Source organism: Macaca thibetana, chromosome 12 (assembly GCF_024542745.1).
Source record: "Macaca thibetana thibetana isolate TM-01 chromosome 12, ASM2454274v1, whole genome shotgun sequence".
Taxonomy (NCBI): domain Eukaryota; kingdom Metazoa; phylum Chordata; class Mammalia; order Primates; family Cercopithecidae; genus Macaca; species Macaca thibetana.
This window is the reverse complement of record NC_065589.1, coordinates 66,108,666-66,128,357: the sequence shown is the minus strand read 5'-3', so window position 1 is coordinate 66,128,357 and position 19,692 is coordinate 66,108,666.

Below are 19,692 nucleotides of genomic sequence, written 5' to 3'. Positions count from 1 at the left end.
TTTTCTCCAGTTCAGCTCCTTGTTTGTTTTCTTCATAACACTTCACACATTAAAAAAAAAATCCTTTTTTCATTTGTTGCATTTTTTTTTTTTTTTGCTGTCTCTCTCAGTAGTATGTTATGTTCTGAGGTTAGAGCTCCTGTGTCTTTTGTTTCACTGCCTAGCAGGGCACCTGGACACATGGTAGGATCTTAGTGTTACTTGAGTGAATAAATAAAGTTAATACAAAGAAGTTAAGTACCTTACCCAGGGTCATAGAGTTAGTGAGTGACAGAGCTGGGATTCAATGTCCATGAGCTTATGCACATAGCTATTCTCCTACATATATGATAACCCTGTTTGGAATTTGAGATTTAGACATAGAAACCAATACAGAGAATTCAGGGGTTCTGCATCCCAGAGAAAATCGCTTTTTTCAGGTGTAGTGTGGGAAAAAAAATTCTATTTTAGATCCCCAGCTGAAAATATGGTAGGATTCCTGCTAGATATACTGACCCACTGACCACATTACCTTTTCCTGCTCATCTTTTGATTTTCTCCTCCACTTCTCTTTGCTACTTAAGGACACTGGATTTTGTGGATGCTCCTTGGACATACTGGAATGCACCTTGGGTAGCCCATGGATCATTTTCCCCGGTATGAAGCATGGGAGGGCTGGAAAATGAGCTCATGAGCTGGTCGAGCCAGCACAACAAGCTGGAGCCAGGTAGGCCTATTCATGATCCGAACTATATTTATTATCTGACTTTGCTCCCAGAAGCTGCATAGCCAGAAATCAGTTTTTCCCATTGACATTGGACCAACTGAAAGAATAGAAAGATTAAATTGATGAGAGGATTGGCTGTCATATAGAGCTTTTCTCTCATCTTTAGCTGAGAAGGGAGAATCAAACATAGTGCTCAAGGCTTCAATCAGAGTAGGCACGCAACTAATATTTACTGCATGAATAAATGAATGACTGACTGGAGAATAAGTGTTTCCCCTCATTAATAGTCCATCTTTCCCTTAACTTGTTTAAGTTCCTTCTGTGAGAATTTCTAATGAGAAGCTTTCACTCACAATGTTGTAAATATCACTGTTTCTCTCTTATATAGACCAATTATTACATTAAAATTGTAATATCTTTCACTTCTCTTTCTTGGGAAGACTTCCCAGGGACAGTGAGACTTTTTTCAGACAACCAACTGCTTTGGGAATCATAAAACCACTGGTATTTTAAACTCTACAGATGATACCAAAACTTTTTTAAAAAAAATTAAAAAGAGTAACAGATGGAATTTATTATCTCATCTTGGCGGCGGGGGTGGGCAGTGCAGCATGTACTTAGATCAAGAAATTTCCTGAGTTGTGAGTGGATGTGACTCACTTTTTATACCAAGGCCATGGAATATTAAGGGACCGTTTCCATCTCTATGTTCCTGAAGTGGTATAATCTCTACATCATTGATGATAAATGTATTATGTTTTCTGTTAAATATCATATTATCTGGGGGAAAAAGAGGCACTGGTGTTATCAGTGGTTAGAAAAGAACCTTTGTATATCTCAAAGTTTTTACATCTTTAATTGGGATTTTTCTTTTCTCTATTTCTCTCTCTCTCTCTCTACCCCCCCCCCTTCTTTTCTTTCTTCTTCCTTTCTCTCTCTCTTAATATACATCTACTTCTCTTGAGCAATTACATGTGTTTGGTAACTCTCACCAACGTAAACTGGCAACATTATTAAGAGCCTGTGAGTTTTCATCCTGAAGTGATGCAGTGGAAGTTTCACTGAGGCAGTATCTTGGTGATATTCTCCTTCCAGTAGGGCTGTCTGTTGGGCTAAATGTGCAGTTGAAGAGAGAGACAGACACCCGCCCCACCCCATCCTCCAGGACCATCAAAGTTCTGTGGGTATCGACAGCGGGAATTGAGCCAGCTACAGTTAACTTTCAACACATGCATAAACCAACTGGGATGTCTCTGTGGCCTCATCAGCATGTGCATTCAAATGAGCTCCCATTAGCATTATTATCCCAAATTTCTTTCTTTTGTCCCACCCTGCTCAAACGTCCCTGCCAAGGCCTCCCAGTGAATTCCTGGGAGTCCCCAAGGAGTGTCTCGTCTCCTCACATGCCTGCCAGTCAGGTCCTTAATCAGCCCCCCACCTTCCTCTCCTGGATCCTCCACTCATGCCAGGTTGGAGTGAACCTCATTGTAGCACCAGCTGGTGGTGCCTATGGTAAGAACGAAGTGTTTGTAACACTGGTGACATCTCCCTAACTTGCTAGTCTTCAAGGAGCCAGAGCTGTCTGGGTGCCTCAAAGAAGTAGGGAAGAATGATCCTCACCCTAGTTCTGTGCCATACTTTGATATGCACAAGAGTGGCCATGTTGGGGTCCAGGTGACAATGTCTCTTGAAAATAGCTCCCTCAGACTCCCTTACCCTTCTACCTACCAGGTGATTACCCATTCCAGGGGATCAGTTGCAGATGGTAAGTTTCATTCCCACTGTCGCTACCCACAGAACTTTCTTGATGATTCTGGAGAATGGGGGTGAGGGTGGGGCGGGTGTCTCTGTTCAACTGCCCATTTAGCCCAGCAGACAACCCAGCCCTACTGAAAGGAGAATATTACCAAGATACTGCCTCAATGAAACTTTCCATTCGCTTATTCACTGTGCCTTATAATGCACGATGCAATAAGCATTCCTTGCCTCCTTCACTTGCTCATTCAGCAGTTCAGTTAGATCATGGGTTCAACTCTCCATGGCTATGCCCCCATCTCAAAACTACGCAAAACAACAAACAAAAACAAACCACTACCATCACCACCAACACACTCTCCTTGCTCCAAAAACAAGAGCTCTTGTGGATATCAGATTATACAAAGTTGTACACAGAATAGCCACTACTCTATGTTGTTCTGCAAACAGCCAAATTCTGACCCTCCACCTGTGCTCAGCAGAGACTTATGCTACTGTGCTCTACATGGTAGCCCCCACTTTCCATGTTCTGTACACCCCTGCTGGGGACTCCGCCATTCGCTTACTCACTGTGCCTTATAAGCACGATGCAATGAGCATTCATTGCCTCCTTCGCTTACTCATTCAGCAGTTCTGCTGTTATCAGTTAGCCACAGCTAATGTTGTACATCAAACCACACTCAAACTCCATGGCTTAACAGAAAAATCATCTATTCTCCCTCATATATTTGGGTTTGGCTGATCCAGGTTCAGTTCAGCTGGGCTTGATTTCAAGCTACAGATTGGGTCCAGATGTGCTCCTTATGTCTTCTTCACCCTCTTTGGACCACCAGGCTAACCAGGACATTTCTTCTCATGGCAGAAGCAGAAGAAGGGCCAGCCCATCTACATAAGCACATTTGCAGGCTCTGCTTATATCAAGTCTACTAGCATTCTATCGAGCCAAGCAAGTCACAGGGCCAAACCCCACGTCAATGAAGCAGAGGTACCGCCTCCATGGAGGTACAGAGGGGTGGGAATTGGGGATGGTGGGCAGGGAGTGAATATTTGCTAAATGATAATCTAATCTATCACAATGCTCCAGCCCTAACTTAAATGGTCAGTAAACAAGTCATCGAATATAGTCAAGAAAATACCGAAGGAGCTATTTTTGCCTGAAACAGGCTGCTCTGACAAGTTTATGTGGAAGCATACATCCATGTCTCATATTGTGGGACCATGTGTACAAATACTTCACATCTAAGCATTACCACTTGCCTTCTTGGTCAGCTCCCAGCTGATTTTGTTTGAAACAGTCACGACTTACTCAGTGAGGGATCTCTGGTTTCCAGAATCAATTCTGCCTTGTCTTTCAAGAAATCATTCCTGCTTTCTCTGCCTTGTATTCCATGCTGTTTGAATCGCCTGAACTTACTTTCACTGTTGCCCCATTTGCAAATCTCCTGTGTTCAGACTTCCCTGTTGTACCAAAATGTTTCTGAGAAGTCTGTAATAGCTTTCCAAATTAAAAAAAAAAGGAAAAAACAGAGGTCCTTTCCTATCACTCTTCTTCCAGCTTAAATTGTGTGTATGTATTAATATATATGTGTATGGGTATATTTATGTGTTTGTATCTATAGAGAGAATATGTGTGTGTGTGATGTAATTATTACTCTTATTGCTGGTGACGGAATAGAGGTTAAACAAGCAAAAGCAGCAAAGACACATATACAGCGCGCTCGTCCCTTCCTGCAGGTGAGGAGAGTTGCAACACTATATTTGGGATCCTTCTTGCTTCTATTGTTCTGCATTCTCTTTGATCTGAAATAGTAACATAGAAACTTTCTTTCACAGGGACAAAGATATCCTTTTTAGCCACGTGTTTAATTCTTCAATGTCAATATTTGCAGAAAACATAAGCACAGCATGATATTGCCTTGGAGTTGTTGATTAATCCCATTCGGAAGCTTCGGTAAGTTTTTTTTATCTTCAGCTCATCGTTAGTCTGGTAATGGTGTGTGTGCCTCTTTCAGTGAGTGTATTATTGTATTGTCCCAAAGCCTAATAAGGACGACAGTGAGACTTTATTGTGGATTAAGTTTACAGACTTCCTCATTCCCATCCAGTTCCATGGGAGGAATGACTTAACTCAGCTTCCATGGGAAACAGAGACCAGCCATAGATGCCTGAGAGGAGTAATGATGGCACTGATTTAATCTCCAACCTAGAGATATGCCAGGGATGTTTGTCACCTGTTTAAGAAGCTAAAATGTCACCATGGAGTCTACGGTTCTTTGATAACCATTTCATCTACAAAACAAAGGAGGCGTGTGAACACATGAAATGAAAAATAAGAGACACTGTGAGCTAGGGGAGCCCTGAATGCCCTGCGGGAGTCTCTACGTCTTGGGGCACTGAGGTCCTCTCCCAGGGCTGGGCACCAGGACTCTCTCATTGTGCTCACCCTTTTCCCTGCCTCACTCTGGCTTTTGGATGAGAGGAAATAGAATTGAGAAAATATCAGAAAAGTTTCTCCATAAGAGAAAGGCAAACCATTTTCAGTCTCCTAACCACTCTTCTTCATTTCTTGAGGTTTAAACCAACTTTAATCACAAAGCCATGAGGCCATTGGTTTTCCCACCCATTCACTACAATGTGGGATCAAACATTTTCTTTTTTGTGTCTGTTTATATGATAACTTATGTAGCCTGCAGACTTTCAGAGCGATACAGTATTGGTTTCCTTCAAATATTAGAGCTTTACTCTATTTTATTTTCATTTCCCAAAATATAAAGTCTGAGTCCCTTAGCTTGGGATCACTAAGTACCAAGAAATCAGCTGAGTTAAAGTGGCTCACAGAACTTGGGACAATTATAGCTTCTTGCAAAGCCAAAAAGTACTTCTGAGCCAAGGTCATTCAGTAAATCTCAGCTAAATAAAAATGTCATTAAGTTTTGTAAAGCCTTTTTGCTGGGCAAGAAGTAAAAAATAACTTACAAACCATTTGAAAAACCCTAAAGGTCAGTCAGACTTCTCTGAGCAAAGGCTTCATCAGGCTTCTGCCTCTTAGTGAAAGTCAAAGCATCAAATATCCATCGATTCTTGAGCCCTCTTTATTCTCCACCCAGAGCTGAGCCCAATGCCTCACAGTCTGCCTGTTTCCAATTCCTCTGTGCCAGCATATCTGTTAATGTCCCAAGCGGCTTCCTTTACAGCCGCGTGATCATCTGTGTATTATTAACTAATCGCAAATTAAAGTCATTACTTGGTGCTTAATTTTATGTAACATTTCTTTGTAATGTGTACAAAAGAAATTTGTTTTTAACAGGAGTTTTGTAAATAGCATGTGCCATGATTAATTAGAGAATGAGTCTGCTGATTTGAAATTCAGTGCAACCATTTTCTTTAGAAATAATTTCTTAAATAACATTTCAAGGTGTGTGAGTCTTCAAAAGAAAAAGTAAGCATCTTGCATGGATTGTCCTAATGCTCCATCTTAGATATTGTTTAGACTTTACCTGCTAGAGAACTCGCTTTTATTTTTCTCAAATCTATAGGCACTGTAAGGAACAGCAACATTCAAAGGGCTATTATAAATCCTTTTTGGAACAAGGCAGAGTATAAATGAACAAACTAACAGACAAACGGGCAAATCCTCAAATACTTGGAGGTCAGTTATATTTCAGTATAGTTTGCTGTCCTCCAACTACTGTGCTTTTTCTCTTCCTCTTACACCCCAAGTGCATTCCTGCCTTTAGGCCTTCGCACTTGTTCCTTCTGCCTGGTCATCAATCCCCCTGGGTCTTCATGTGGCCTGAACTTTAGTCAGGGACTTTTCTGATCATTGTAGCTAAGGAAGTTCCCTGCCCCAGCCCCTATCACATCACTGTGTTTAATGTTTTATTTACTGAACAAATCACTCTGTGATATTACCTGGCTTTGCAGTTGTTTCTTTCCTCTGTCTCCTCCTATGAAATGTAAGATCCTCAAGAGCAAAAACTTGTCTGCCTTGTCTTCCCTGTATCTCTAACACCAAGAACAATGTCTGGCACATTAGTGGGTGCTTAATTAATCTCTGCAAAATCAATGAATGGATTGCATTGCTTTCACAAGCCAATAATTAACCATGCCCCTAATGGAGAGAAAGCATAATCGGCTTTCCAAGTTTTCTTGAGGGAACAGAAAGAGAAATTCAGTATTTGTTGCCTAGCCGTGAGATACCTTGCAATGGATTGAAGAATTAAAACATGAACAAATTAGATGATGGGAAAAGCAGGAAGTAAATGTTGTAACTAATTGCTTAGTTTGTGCGAACACCAGACGCCCCCTGAGAAGTGAAGCCTTCAGTCACTTGGCACCTCCTGCCTTTAGGAGCCCAGCAACCAGTTGAACTGTTCCTATTAAAATGACTTGGCCAAGCCATTGTCTTTGCTGATAATAAATTAAAAGATCTGAATAATCTTTCAACTTTCATGTACTTAAAACCGGATTCTTAGGGTTGATATGGTGTTTCTGAGCAAGAATTAGATGCGGGTGCAGGTGTGATATCACAAAGAGTTTCTGACCAAGAGAATAAAAATTAAGAGGTATAAATTTACATGTTATATCATACTACATTTTAGTTTTGTCTTCAAAATAGACCAAAGTCTTCCTTTCTCCCCAGAGTCTCATGCCTTTTAAAGCTCTTCTGTAATTCTTCCTTTACATTAAGTCTAAATTGAATGGATGGGACCTTGCCTGGCAATATTAATAAGATTTTAGCCTGGGTCCAGTGGCTCATGCCTATAATCCCAGCACTTTGGGAGGTGGAGGCAGGGCATCTCTTGAGGTCAGGAGTTCGAGACCAGCCTGAGCAATATAGCAAAACCCCACCTCTATTAAAAATTTTAAAATTGGCCAGGTGTGGTGACCCATGCCTGTGGTCTTGGCTACTCCGGAGGCTGAGGCAGGAAGATTGCATGAGCCCAGAAGTTTGAGGTTACAGCGAACTATGATCACACCACTCATCTGCAGCCTAGGTGACCCAGCGAGACTCTCTCAAACAACAACAATGACAACAACAAATGATTATTTTGCCCATTGTGAGTAGAGTCTGGAAAATGTTTATTTTCTTTTTCTGTGTACTTAATGTGAACAAAAATTTAGGTGGCTCAGTGTGCAATGAGTTACAATTGCCACATGTTCAGATTCCATCTCTGCCATTTACTAACTGTATAAACTTGGGCAACATACTAAAATGTCTCTGAATCTGTTTTTCTCATCTGCAAAATGGGCTTAAGATAACTCACACGGATCAAATGTCAAGCATTTGTTTTCGTGTAATCACAAGTGGCAGTTCTTTTACTTTTTACTTTTGGATTTTCAAGTGTAATCTAGAGAGTCATCTCCAATCCTGGTTATAGATTAATTCACCCAGGGCTTTTTCCCTCCAATATTTTAGATGTTTTACCTTTTACACATAAATTTCTCATCCACTTAGAATTTTTCCTGTTATTGGCCAGGTGCAGTGGCTCACACCTGTAATCCCAGCACTTTGGGAGGCTGAGGCGGGTGGATCACAATGTCAGGAGATCGAGACCATCCTGGCTAACACAGTGAAACCCCATCTCTACTAAGAAAAAATACAAAAAAATTAGCTGGGCGTGGTGGTGAGTACCTGTAGTCCCAGCTACTTGGGAGGCTAAGGCAGGAGAATGGCATGAACCCGGGAGGCGGAGCTCGCAGTGAGCCAAGATCGCACCACTGCACTCCAGCCTGAACGAAAGAGCAAGACTCCGTCTCAAAAAAAGAAAAAAAAAATTGTCCTGTTATGTAGTACATATGTAGTAAAAAGGAGTGGCTTCAATTTTATCTCTTTGCACACAGCTACCCAGCTACCCTAACACCATTTATTAAAAGTTCCATCCTTTACTTACTAATAAGAGATACCACTTTTATCATATATTATTCATATGCAACTAGGTATGCCTTTGAATTTTCTATTTTTTCCATTCTTATGCTTATTCATTAACACCAAACTATTTCAATTTTAGAGGTTGTGTTTTATTACAATACCATTGCTCTTCTTTTGAGGCATTTTCTAGCTATTCTTGCATGTTTATTCTTCCAAACAAACTATATAATCAATTTATCTAGCTCTAGGAAAAATGTGATGAGATTTTCACAGGGATTACATTAAATATTTAAATAAGCATAGAAATACCTAAGATATTTATGATACTTTCTGTGTGACTATCATTTACCTTTCCAATTGTTTAAATCTAATTTTGTACCTTTATGAGTGTTTAATAATTTTCCTAATACTGATTTTGAACATTTCTTGTTAAGTTTACACTGAGGTATTTTGTTTTTAGCTATCAGACACACGGTCTTCTATTCCATTATATCTTCTAACTGGTTTTGTTTGCATCTACTGATTCAGGAATCATGTTGTTATAGTAGTACTGGTATTAGTATTCTGAAACTGTCGTGTATGTAGTGTGGGGTAAAGCAAGAATATGCATATGTTGGTGTCATTGAGAACTGGAATTTTCAGCTTGGGTGAGAGTAGATACAACTGTAAGATCAATGAGGTAAAAATGCTGTAGTCCTGAAAATAAATGTGAGTAGCAATACTAATTCATAATGTGTTTTATGGTTTAAAAGCATACATTTTTGAGTTCTTTCCACTGGAAAGGCCTAGAAACAATGGCCAACCTACTACTACTAGAAATGAGCACCTCCAGAACCCTGATTGCATCTCTAAAAACTATTTTCCATCAACAGGAACCCACCTCTTAGAAATATGGCTGATTCGCCAACAGACACATGAAAAAGTGCTCATCATCACTCACCATCAGAGAAATGCAAATCAAAACCACAATGAGATACCGTCTCACACCAGTTAGAATGGCAATCATTAAAAAAATCAGGAAACAACAGGTGCTGGAGAGGATGTGGAGAAATAGGAACACTTTTACACTGTTGGTGGGACTGTAAACTAGTTCAACCATTGTGGAAAACAGTGTAGCAATTCCTCAAGGATCTAGAATTAGAAATACCATTTGACCCAGCCATCCCATTACTGGGGATATACCCAAAGGATTATAAGTCATGCTGCTATAAAGACACATGCACATGTATGTTTATTGCGGCACTGTTCACAATAGCAAAGACTTGGAACCAACCCAAATGTCCATCAATGATAGACTGGATTAAGAAAATGTGGCACATATATACCATGGAATACTATGCAGCCATAAAAAAGGATGAGTTCATGTCCTTTGTAGGGACATGGATGCAGCTGGAAACCATCATTCTCAGCAAACTGTCACAAGAACAGAAAACCAAATACTGCATGTTCTCACTCATATGTGGGAATTGAACAATCACTTGGACACAGGAAGGGGAACATCACACACTGGGTCCTATTGTGGGGAGGGGCAGGGGAAGGATAGCATTAGGAGATATACCTAATGTAAATGACGAGTTGATGGGTACAGCACACGAACATGGCACATGTAAACATATGTAACAAACCTGCACGTTGTGCACATGTACCCTAGAACTTAAAGTATAAAAAAAAAAGAAATATGGCTGATTCAAGATCTGAGACAGGAAGTTTATTAAATGAGCCTGGAATATATTGTCATGCCAGGTATCAAGGATGCTATGAAAAAGTAGTATGATTTTGTCCAAAGAGGATCCAACTGGCCAAAGATGGGATAATTTGAGCTCTTCAGTGGAATGATAAATGAAATGAATTCAATGGAAACATATCAAGTATATATAAATGTAAGTTCAGAATGATATCAAAAATCTAAATTCATTAGTCATCTTTAAAGAATGCTACAGGATTGTGTTAAAAAAAAAAAAACTGGCCTCAAAGTAATCAAATAATCAAGGGTAAGTTTCTCTTTATAGAATTTTTCCAGCTAATAAATAAATGAGGATGGAAAGAATTGAGATATCAGCATGTTGCAACCTTCTAATGAATTAATGGCTCTGGACAGTGTTCACTAATGGCTGCTAAACACTAGAGAGAGACACTTAGACATTATGTACCTCCTAACAGAAGTGCAGAACACTATATGTGCATTATTCTTGACAAAAAATAATAATTGAACTTGAATCTGGTCAAGCTTCTAAAACCAACTACCAGTTTACAGCTTACAATGACATAGGAACATGTTAAACATCACAGGGATGCCATCAGCAAACCAAACTCTGGGAAATTCCAAGACAGCCAATTTCTTCAACAATAAACAAGTTGCAAAGGCGAGGTAGGAGATATGGTTGAGAAACTTATAATTTTTTTTTGGCATGCAAACATTCATTTGACTTTATTTTAAAGGCAGAGCAGAATCACATTCACTTTCCTAATACTATCACTATAAACAGGCTGTATTTTGGAGCTCTAAATTCGCTTTGGAAATTTTTGAACAGTTGACTACTAGCAGCCCAGCAAGCTTTTTTCTTCCCTTCCAGGCTCTCCTGCACTTTAGTAGGGAGGAGGTAGTGTGTTGGTGACAACTGATGCTAAATAAATAGTGCGTGGTTTTGCTTGCCAAACCCTTTCCACCTCCTCTACAAGCAACAGGGAGACTTGGCTTATTCTTTATCTAAAGTATCTGAGTCAACAAGGAGGTTATCAGACACAGAGAATAGAGGGAAGCTTCTGTTGTAGATAATTGTAAACATTAAGAATGGAAGAACTTGGAGCTTAAGTGTTCAGTCCTTCTTTTGCTGACCAGAGAGAGGTATGCTAGCAAGAGAACTCAGATGCTTGGTCCACTGAAGCACCAGTGTAATATATTCAATTCCTTTGATTAAAAAGTTCTGGAAAAGCCATCTCTGGGTGGAGAAGGGAAGTGAGTTGATTACAATGATGGTACTATAAAAGGCAAATCAAAGCAGCAAACAGCAGGCAATGCCCCTTTCCTCTTGAACTCCAACAATCAGTCCACTCCTGTCAGCTTTACAGACCAAGCAAAGTCAGGTGGGAGAGTGGGGGAGGATAACTGGGGTAGAAAAAGGAGAAGGCCTTTGTCCAGACCTGTGGACCACTTCAGATATTGTTGTTTCCCAGCACTAGTCAAGGTGGTTATGGGGGATTCAAGGTTTAAGACTCCATTTTCTGGCCAGTGCAGTAAAATGGCATAAACAGCTGATCCTTTAGAGGTATACCATGCAGATGTCATGTTCTTTTCCAATTGCACCTTCCATGGTTTAGAGGCATAGATAGCTTCCCCAATGATGCTCAGCCCCTTCCTAAAAGCAAGAAGCCTTTCTTGGAAGACAAGAACAGTTAGATTATCTTTAGCTTGTCCAATGTTGAGACCACAATTGCCTCTTAAACTTGCAGTCTGAAGCAGTTCCAAAACCATTTCAGATTCACTTGCAAAGTCAGTCATTGCCATGTTGCAACCATTGACCCAGAATTTCTTGTCAATGGTGGTACATGTCTCTCACTTGTGGTCTTGCGATCTCCCCAGCTTAAGTTTCTCTTGACAGTTGTAGTATTGTCCATGGTGACAGGAGCATTTCTGACCCCATCGGTCATTTACTACCACCTCTTCCTTGATAGAGCTATCATTGTAGAGCCAAGTTCAAATAAGTATCAGGGCATGCTCACTTTATTAGACCAAATCATATCAGAAATCATATCAGACTTGTGCCTGTTAACAAGATCATATAGCCATGGCATTGTTTTTTTCACCACCAAAATGCTGTGTTTTGAAGCCATTTTTTTAAATCAAGTAGCTAAAGTGAATGGAACCATTCTAATAAGTGATAGAGTTCACAGTGTATGTTCCTCTTCCAGACAGTTGTTTCTAACTCACCAACTGGTAGGACCCCCATGTCCTTAGAATTTAAGTTTTTTTTTTTTTAATTTATTTATTATTATTATACTTTAAGTTGTAGGGTACATGTGCATAATGTGCAGGTTTGTTACATATGTATACTTGTGCCATGTTGGTGTGCTGCACCCATCAACTCGTCATTTACATCAGGTATAACTCCCAATGCAATCCCTCCCCCCTCCCCCCTCCCCATGATAGGCCCCTGTGTGTGATGTTCCCCTTCCTGAGTCCAAGTGATCTCATTGTTCAGTTCCCACCTATGAGTGAGAACACGCGGTGTTTGGTTTTCTGTTCTTGTGATAGTTTGCTAAGAATGATGGTTTCCAGCTGCATCCATGTCCCTACAAAGGACACAAACTCATCCTTTTTGATGGCTGCATAGTATTCCATGGTGTATATGTGCCACATTTTCTTAATCCAATCTGTCACTGATGGACATTTGGGTTGATTCCAAGTCTTTGCTATTGTGAATAGTGCTGCAATAAACATACGTGTGCATGTGTCTTTATAGCAGCATGATTTATACTCCCTTGGGTATATACCCAGTAATGGGATGGCTGGGTCATATGGTACATCTAGTTCTAGATCCTTGAGGAATCGCCATACTGTTTTCCATAATGGTTGAACTAGTTTACAATCCCACCAACAGTGTAAAAGTGTTCCTATTTCTCCACATCCTCTCCAGCACCTGTTGTTTCCTGACTTTTTAATGATCGCCATTCTAACTGGTGTGAGATGGTATCTCATTGTGGTTTTGATTTGCATTTCTCTGATGGCCAGTGATGATGAGCATTTTTTCATGTGTCTGTTGGCTGTATGAATGTCTTCTTTTGAGAAATGTCTGTTCATATCCTTTGCCCACTTTTTGATGGGGTTGTTTGTTTTTTTCTTGTAAATTTGTTTGAGTTCTTTGTAGGTTCTGGATATTAGCCCTTTGTCAGATGAGTAGATTGCAAAAATTTTCTCCCATTCTGTAGGTTGTCTGTTCACTCTGATGGTAGTTTCTTTTGCTGTGCAGAAGCTCTTTAGTTTAATGAGATCCCATTTGTCAATTTTGGCTTTTGCTGCCGTTGCTTTTGGTGTTTTAGACATGAAGTCTTTGCCCATGCCTATGTCCTGAATGGTACTACCTAGGTTTTCCTCTAGGATTTTTATGGTATTAGGTCTAACATTTAAGTCTCTAATCCATCTTGAATTAATTTTCGTATAAGGAGTAAGGAAAGGATCCAGTTTCAGCTTTCTACTTATGGCTAGCCAATTTTCCCAGCACCATTTATTAAATAGGGAATCCTTTCCCCATTTCTTGTTTCTCTCAGGTTTGTCAAAGATCAGATGGCTGTAGATGTGTGGTATTATTTCTGAGGACTCTGTTCTGTTCCATTGGTCTATATCTCTGTTTTGGTACCAGTACCATGCTGTTTTGGTTACTGTAGCCTTGTAGTATAGTTTGAAGTCAGGTAGCATGATGCCTCCAGCTTTGTTCTTTTGACTTAGGATTGTCTTGGAGATGCAGGCTCTTTTTTGGTTCCATATGAACTTTAAAGCAGTTTTTTCCAATTCTGTGAAGAAACTCATTGGTAGCTTGATGGGGATGGCATTGAATCTATAAATAACCTTGGGCAGTATGGCCATTTTCACGATATTGATTCTTCCTATCCATGAGCATGGTATGTTCTTCCATTTGTTTGTGTCCTCTTTTATTTCACTGAGCAGTGGTTTGTAGTTCTCCTTGAAGAGGTCCTTTACATCCCTTGTAAGTTGGATTCCTAGGTATTTTATTCTCTTTGAAGCAATTGTGAATGGAAGTTCATTCCTGATTTGGCTCTCTGTTTGTCTGTTACTGGTGTATAAGAATGCTTGTGATTTTTGCACATTAATTTTGTATCCTGAGACTTTGCTGAAGTTGCTTATCAGCTTAAGGAGATTTTGGGCTGAGACAATGGGGTTTTCTAAATATACAATCATGTCCTCAATAAAATACTGGCAAACCGGATTCAGCAACACATCAAAAAGCTTATCCACCATGATCAAGTGGGCTTCATCCCTGGGATGCAAGGCTGGTTCAACATTCGCAAATCAATAAACATAATCCAGCATATAAACAGAACCAAAGACAAGAACCACATGATTATCTCAATAGATGCAGAAAAGGCTTTTGACAAAATTCAACAGCCCTTCATGCTAAAAACGCTCAATAAATTCGGTATTGATGGAACGTACCTCAAAATAATAACAGCTATTTATGACAAACCCACAGCCAATATCATACTGAATGGGCAAAAACTGGAAAAATTCCCTTTGAAAACTGGCACAAGACAGGGATGCCCTCTCTCACCACTCCTATTCAACATAGTGTTGGAAGTTCTGGCTAGGGCAATTAGGCAAGAGAAAGAAATCAAGGGTATTCAGTTAGGAAAAGAAGAAGTCAAACTGTCCCTGTTTGTAGAATTTAAGTTCTAAGACATGACACTCAGCCAGTTTGTGATGCTTTGTATCAGGACTACATACTTGGCCTCCAAATCCTGGAAGAGATTGGCCCACTTGTCCATTCAGCTGGAAGAAGCCTACTGTGAACTGCTGCCCAAAGTCTGCATGGCTGAAGCCAGGCAGGTAGTGGTGATACATGAAGTGCTGGTAGTGGATCTGTCTTCACCCTTCCAGAGCCACCAGCACCAAGAACACTCCCCAGTGCACAAACACTCTGAAACTGGTCTCATCAAATCAGTGTGGCAGCAGCCAGGAGTCCAGCCTTGGCCAGTCCAGAGTGTACCTGCCTGGAGCCCCAAGCACCCACATGGCAGCTCCACGCACCAGCAGCAGCAGTGGCAGCAGCGCGGGGGCCACTGCCAGCAACCTCATCTAGTGAGCCCTGGAAGCCTGCAAATTAACAGAGACTTTTACTCAATTAATCCTAATGAATAAACCTTGTTTGGATCTCAGTCAAGCAAACATACTTATGTTTGTCATGCTTTAAGGAAAGCAGTATGTTGTTCGTGGAAGCAGATGGAATCTGTTGTGGAAAGCGGAAAGAAAAGAAGTTGGGGAGGGGGAGGGTGAAGGTTCAGGCCAAATGAGCTGGTGGTGGTACTTTTCACAACCTGTGTGGTGGTACTCATTACAACCTCATTTATTATCCATTGTCTTCAATTTGCTCCTTGGGGAAATAGTTTGGTCTAAATAAAAGCTCAGAATAAGGATCTAGAAAAAGATTAGCTATATTAAGCCATGCACTCCAATTCAACTAGAGATAAAACAAGAAAGAAGGCATATCTCCAAATTCAATTCTCCTAGCTTCAGTTATGTTTTATGGAGAACTTATGTCATTCACAAAAGAGATGTAGTTTCCCCAGGGGAGACAGCAGGTGTACATTTTCTCTCAAGGTTATTTAATTGCTGTCAGGAAGACATATGATTAACAAAGCCAAATGCTGGAAATATGAAGTACAGACAATTTTAAAGTTGTTTATATAGTTGATTACAGTATATCATACAATGTGTTTATTTGCCATAAACCTGCCTATCACAAACTGTTTCCACACCTGTGTATCTTCACTAAACTGCCTATTGCTTAGCTGTTTGTGAATTCCCAGCTATGTGGATGGCCAGCAGCTGGACAGGGGGCAGCTTCCACTGGTGGCCTCTCTGAGCCACCTCCAATGTACACGCTTCACACCAGGGCTTTGCACTCTCCAATCTAGGGTTGAGACCTGCTGGCCCATTGCGTCCCCTGCTTTGATGACAGCCCTATGGAAGGAAATCAGTACGGAAATGAAGGGCCTTTGGGGTTCCTTGCTGTCCTTTATGACATCCCACTGAATGTGAGGCCCACCATCTGTCATCTGTGGGATACCGTTCAGAGATAAGTAAGGAGTTGAGAGCAGGCATTTAGAACTGTCAGAGCCACTTGGCAGCATGCATTTGTGTATGAATCTTAAAATTTTGAAAAGGGACTTGAGTTTTATATGTATTGGTTTTTTATTTCACTTTAAGTTATGTTTATTACATTTTGCCAAATATCAGTCTGTGACTGATTAGAAGTAAAAAAACCAGAATTGATCCTTCACTACAGATAGTTTGAGATGCACTGGTATAGAGTGATGGCCCCAAAGCACGCTGCATCCCAGGGCTTTACCCTGACATTCGACAGTTCCAAGCGGACAGCAGATGGGAAGAATGTGATCCACAAGGATGGCTTTTGAAAGCATCTCTCAAAGGTGGGGAGCAAACACTCAATCTACTGCACATGTGTTAGGTTCATTCCAGGGCAAGGCAGACCTAACAAAACCAGCCCAGCTGACCCCTAGTCATGGCATAACTCTTAGGCCTTTCAATACTAGCAGCAGTAGTAGTAGTAATAGTAGAAGATGAAGATACAGCTAAGACTTATATAGGACTTATCTGTGGTCCAGGTTCTGTCCTAAATGCTTTGCCTTGGCAGCATGCGTTTCTGAGAAGGGGCAGAAAGTCGCTCTCTTTACACAGAGTCTAAGAAAGCTTATGTAGACTTACTATAAGCTACAAAATAGCAAATGGTCTTCCTTTCCCTTTGAAGTGATATATATTCGAGCCTACACATGTACAGAGAAGTATAGCATCCGAATCTGTTCACAGTGATTCCTTGTATAGCCATGAAAATTTGCTAATGACTGGGTATTTTAAAACATCATGCCAAATATGCTAGCTATATTACATATGCCAGATATACTAGAGACAGTAATTAAAGAAATTTAATACCCAGGAAATAAGAGTTTGTGTGCAGATACTGGTCATGGAGCATATCTGGAAAATTAGTACAGAAACAGCATTCAATTTTAGAAAATATAGAGATACTTTGACCAACGTTTTGATTCTCTGTTGCTGCACTTGGAAATTCTCAGGCATGAAACAGAGACAAAAAATATATAAGAATCAAAGATAACAGAACAAAACTTACATTACTGCCTAAAGACATTATCCAAGACCAAGTCATTTGTCATTTATCTACTAGTTTACTCACTCCAAAAAGATAGACTGAGAAGCATTTCAGATATTTCTGTGTCCCTTCCTGCATCATTAGGGTTTTTAAAAATGTTTGAGTTTTCTAAAGTCTATATTTAACAGTATATTAGAGAGTCTATTCACCCTATTCCTCTAAGAATGAGCCTTCTTAGACTGTGTAAAGAGAGCTGCTTTCTGCCTTCTCCAGTAATCTCTGCAATAGCCAGAGCTACCCCAACTATTGTTGGCAGCCAGATTCCCTGCCTGGCTTTGAGGTGGTCAAAAAATAGTTAATCACACGTTGATTTTCAGTGTATGGTTGTAGGGAGGATTAAGGAGTTCACCCTGGGGAAACATAAATGGTGGTAGCGATGGGGACTAGTTCTTTACCTCACGTTTCCATGGCCTCTGTCCGTCGTCAGGTTGTGTGGACAAGCTGGTGCTTGACTCTGCACGCACAGTGGATAGTTTCAAGTCCAGTTGAGTAGGGAGGGAGATGTTTCCCCTTCCAGCCAACTGGCTAAAATTTCTTCTTCTTCTCACAAATTTAAGCCTAGCAGTAAAATGGTAATGCTAAATCCCAATCAATTAGTATTCATGGGAAGCCCATAACATTCCAGGGCCGTGATTCTTGCCCTTGGGAATTTTACCCTAATGAACTATGAATCATAGGAGAGCCTTCTCCACATTAACTCTGTGTACCCTTCCAGATGAAGTCATGGTTGTAGCCTACCCTAAAGGTAGAGAATCCAAAGGAAAAGAAGGCCAGTGCTGCCCAAGACTCAAGGTGTGCTGGTGAAATGCCAAGAAGAAAAAGACATTTACTATTTAGTGGGGATATTTCCAGGAGAGAAATTTCCAGCTTGTACGAATAGCATAGGAGGTCACCAGCCTCAGGCAGATGGTAGCTGTGAGGCCACACCAATCCTTCTGTCCTCATATTGACAGAAAGAGGCCTCCACTCTGGAGCTCTGGTGGAGGCCTGGCCACATTTGGGAGCCTGAGCTGGAGACAGAGCCACATCCTGTGCTTAGTTTGAGCCCTGGTCTTTGATTTTGGCTGGCAGAGCCTGAAACCCTTGATGATGCAGGGATGAGCACATTTCCTGAGCTTGGAGTGGTCAGTGCAGGCAAGTAGTTTGCACTTAATGCCCTTTGGGATCTTGGGCTTGACCTCCTTGGACTTCACAAGGGCCCTGATAGCCTCAGTTGATTCACTCGTGGCCTTGACATCACTGACCTGCATCTTCTTCCGGCCCTTCTTGTGCTTCTTGGCAAAGTGCATGTTCCTCAGGAACTTGGGCCCACCCTTTTAAGGGATTTACATCTTTGACATAGGGGTTTCTTGATGCCATTTCTGTTCCATTTTCAGGACTAGTTGTGTGTAGTGTGGTTCTTGGACTTGGCCCTATTTACACAGTAGCCCAAGGCTCCCAAAGCAACTAGTAGCAGTAGAGAAAGAGTCCACCCTGTTTCTTTGTGCTATTTCTTGTGTCTCTGTTATAATAAGAAATAAAGTAACTTATAAAATACCTTCAAAAATTGTTATTGTATCCCCCCAACAAGGTGATAAGATAGATACTAATATCTCCATTTTACTGACAAGGAAACTAAAACGCAGGAAGAATACATCCCTTCTTGAGGTCATGCAGAATTAGGGCCTTAATTGAAGTCCTTTTCCTTCAACCCCAGTGCTTTTTGCCATTATAGCTGCCTTTACAGTCTTTCACTGGATTTTTTTTCCTTTGGGTATTTCACAGTCATCTCAAATTGAATTTATCCAAAACAAAATGCCTAATTTCTTCAAACTGTGTCCTTCTCCTGTTTTCTATATAAGAAATCTGCAAGTCATTTTTGATACCTTGTCTCTCTCACTTTCCCATATCCACTTTCCCATCACCACGTTATGACGATTATACCTCCAAAACACCCCTCTTGCTACTTCTATCTGGTTTAAGCACTCCAGATAGTTGTTAAATAAGTGTCGAGGTAGAATATGTGTAATTAAGAAGGATACCAGGAAGACAAAGTAGCTGGGAAGTGAGCTAGATTTCCTCTTAAAGATTTTGAAAGGTCTCTTCAAAAAAAAAAAGAAAAAATGTTAAGCTCATGGGCCATCATATTTGCTTTACTATATCGTGTAGTATTAGTACATGTAGTCATAGTAATATCTTAAATTTTCATTTTAACTTCCCTAGGTGCAACTGAAATTCTTTCTGGAACAAAGCAGTTAAAATTAAATCCATTGTGGTTTAATAATAAAGTAAATGAATGCCTTAGATCAATTATCTAGTTTTCTTCTCACAACTAAACCCTTTAGCATAGGCAAACAGATGTTATTATAATTTATAGATTGAAAACTGAGGTTCAGAGAGGCAAAGTGACTTGCCCAAGGTCACACAGCGAGACTAGACACCAGAATACTCATGCCAGC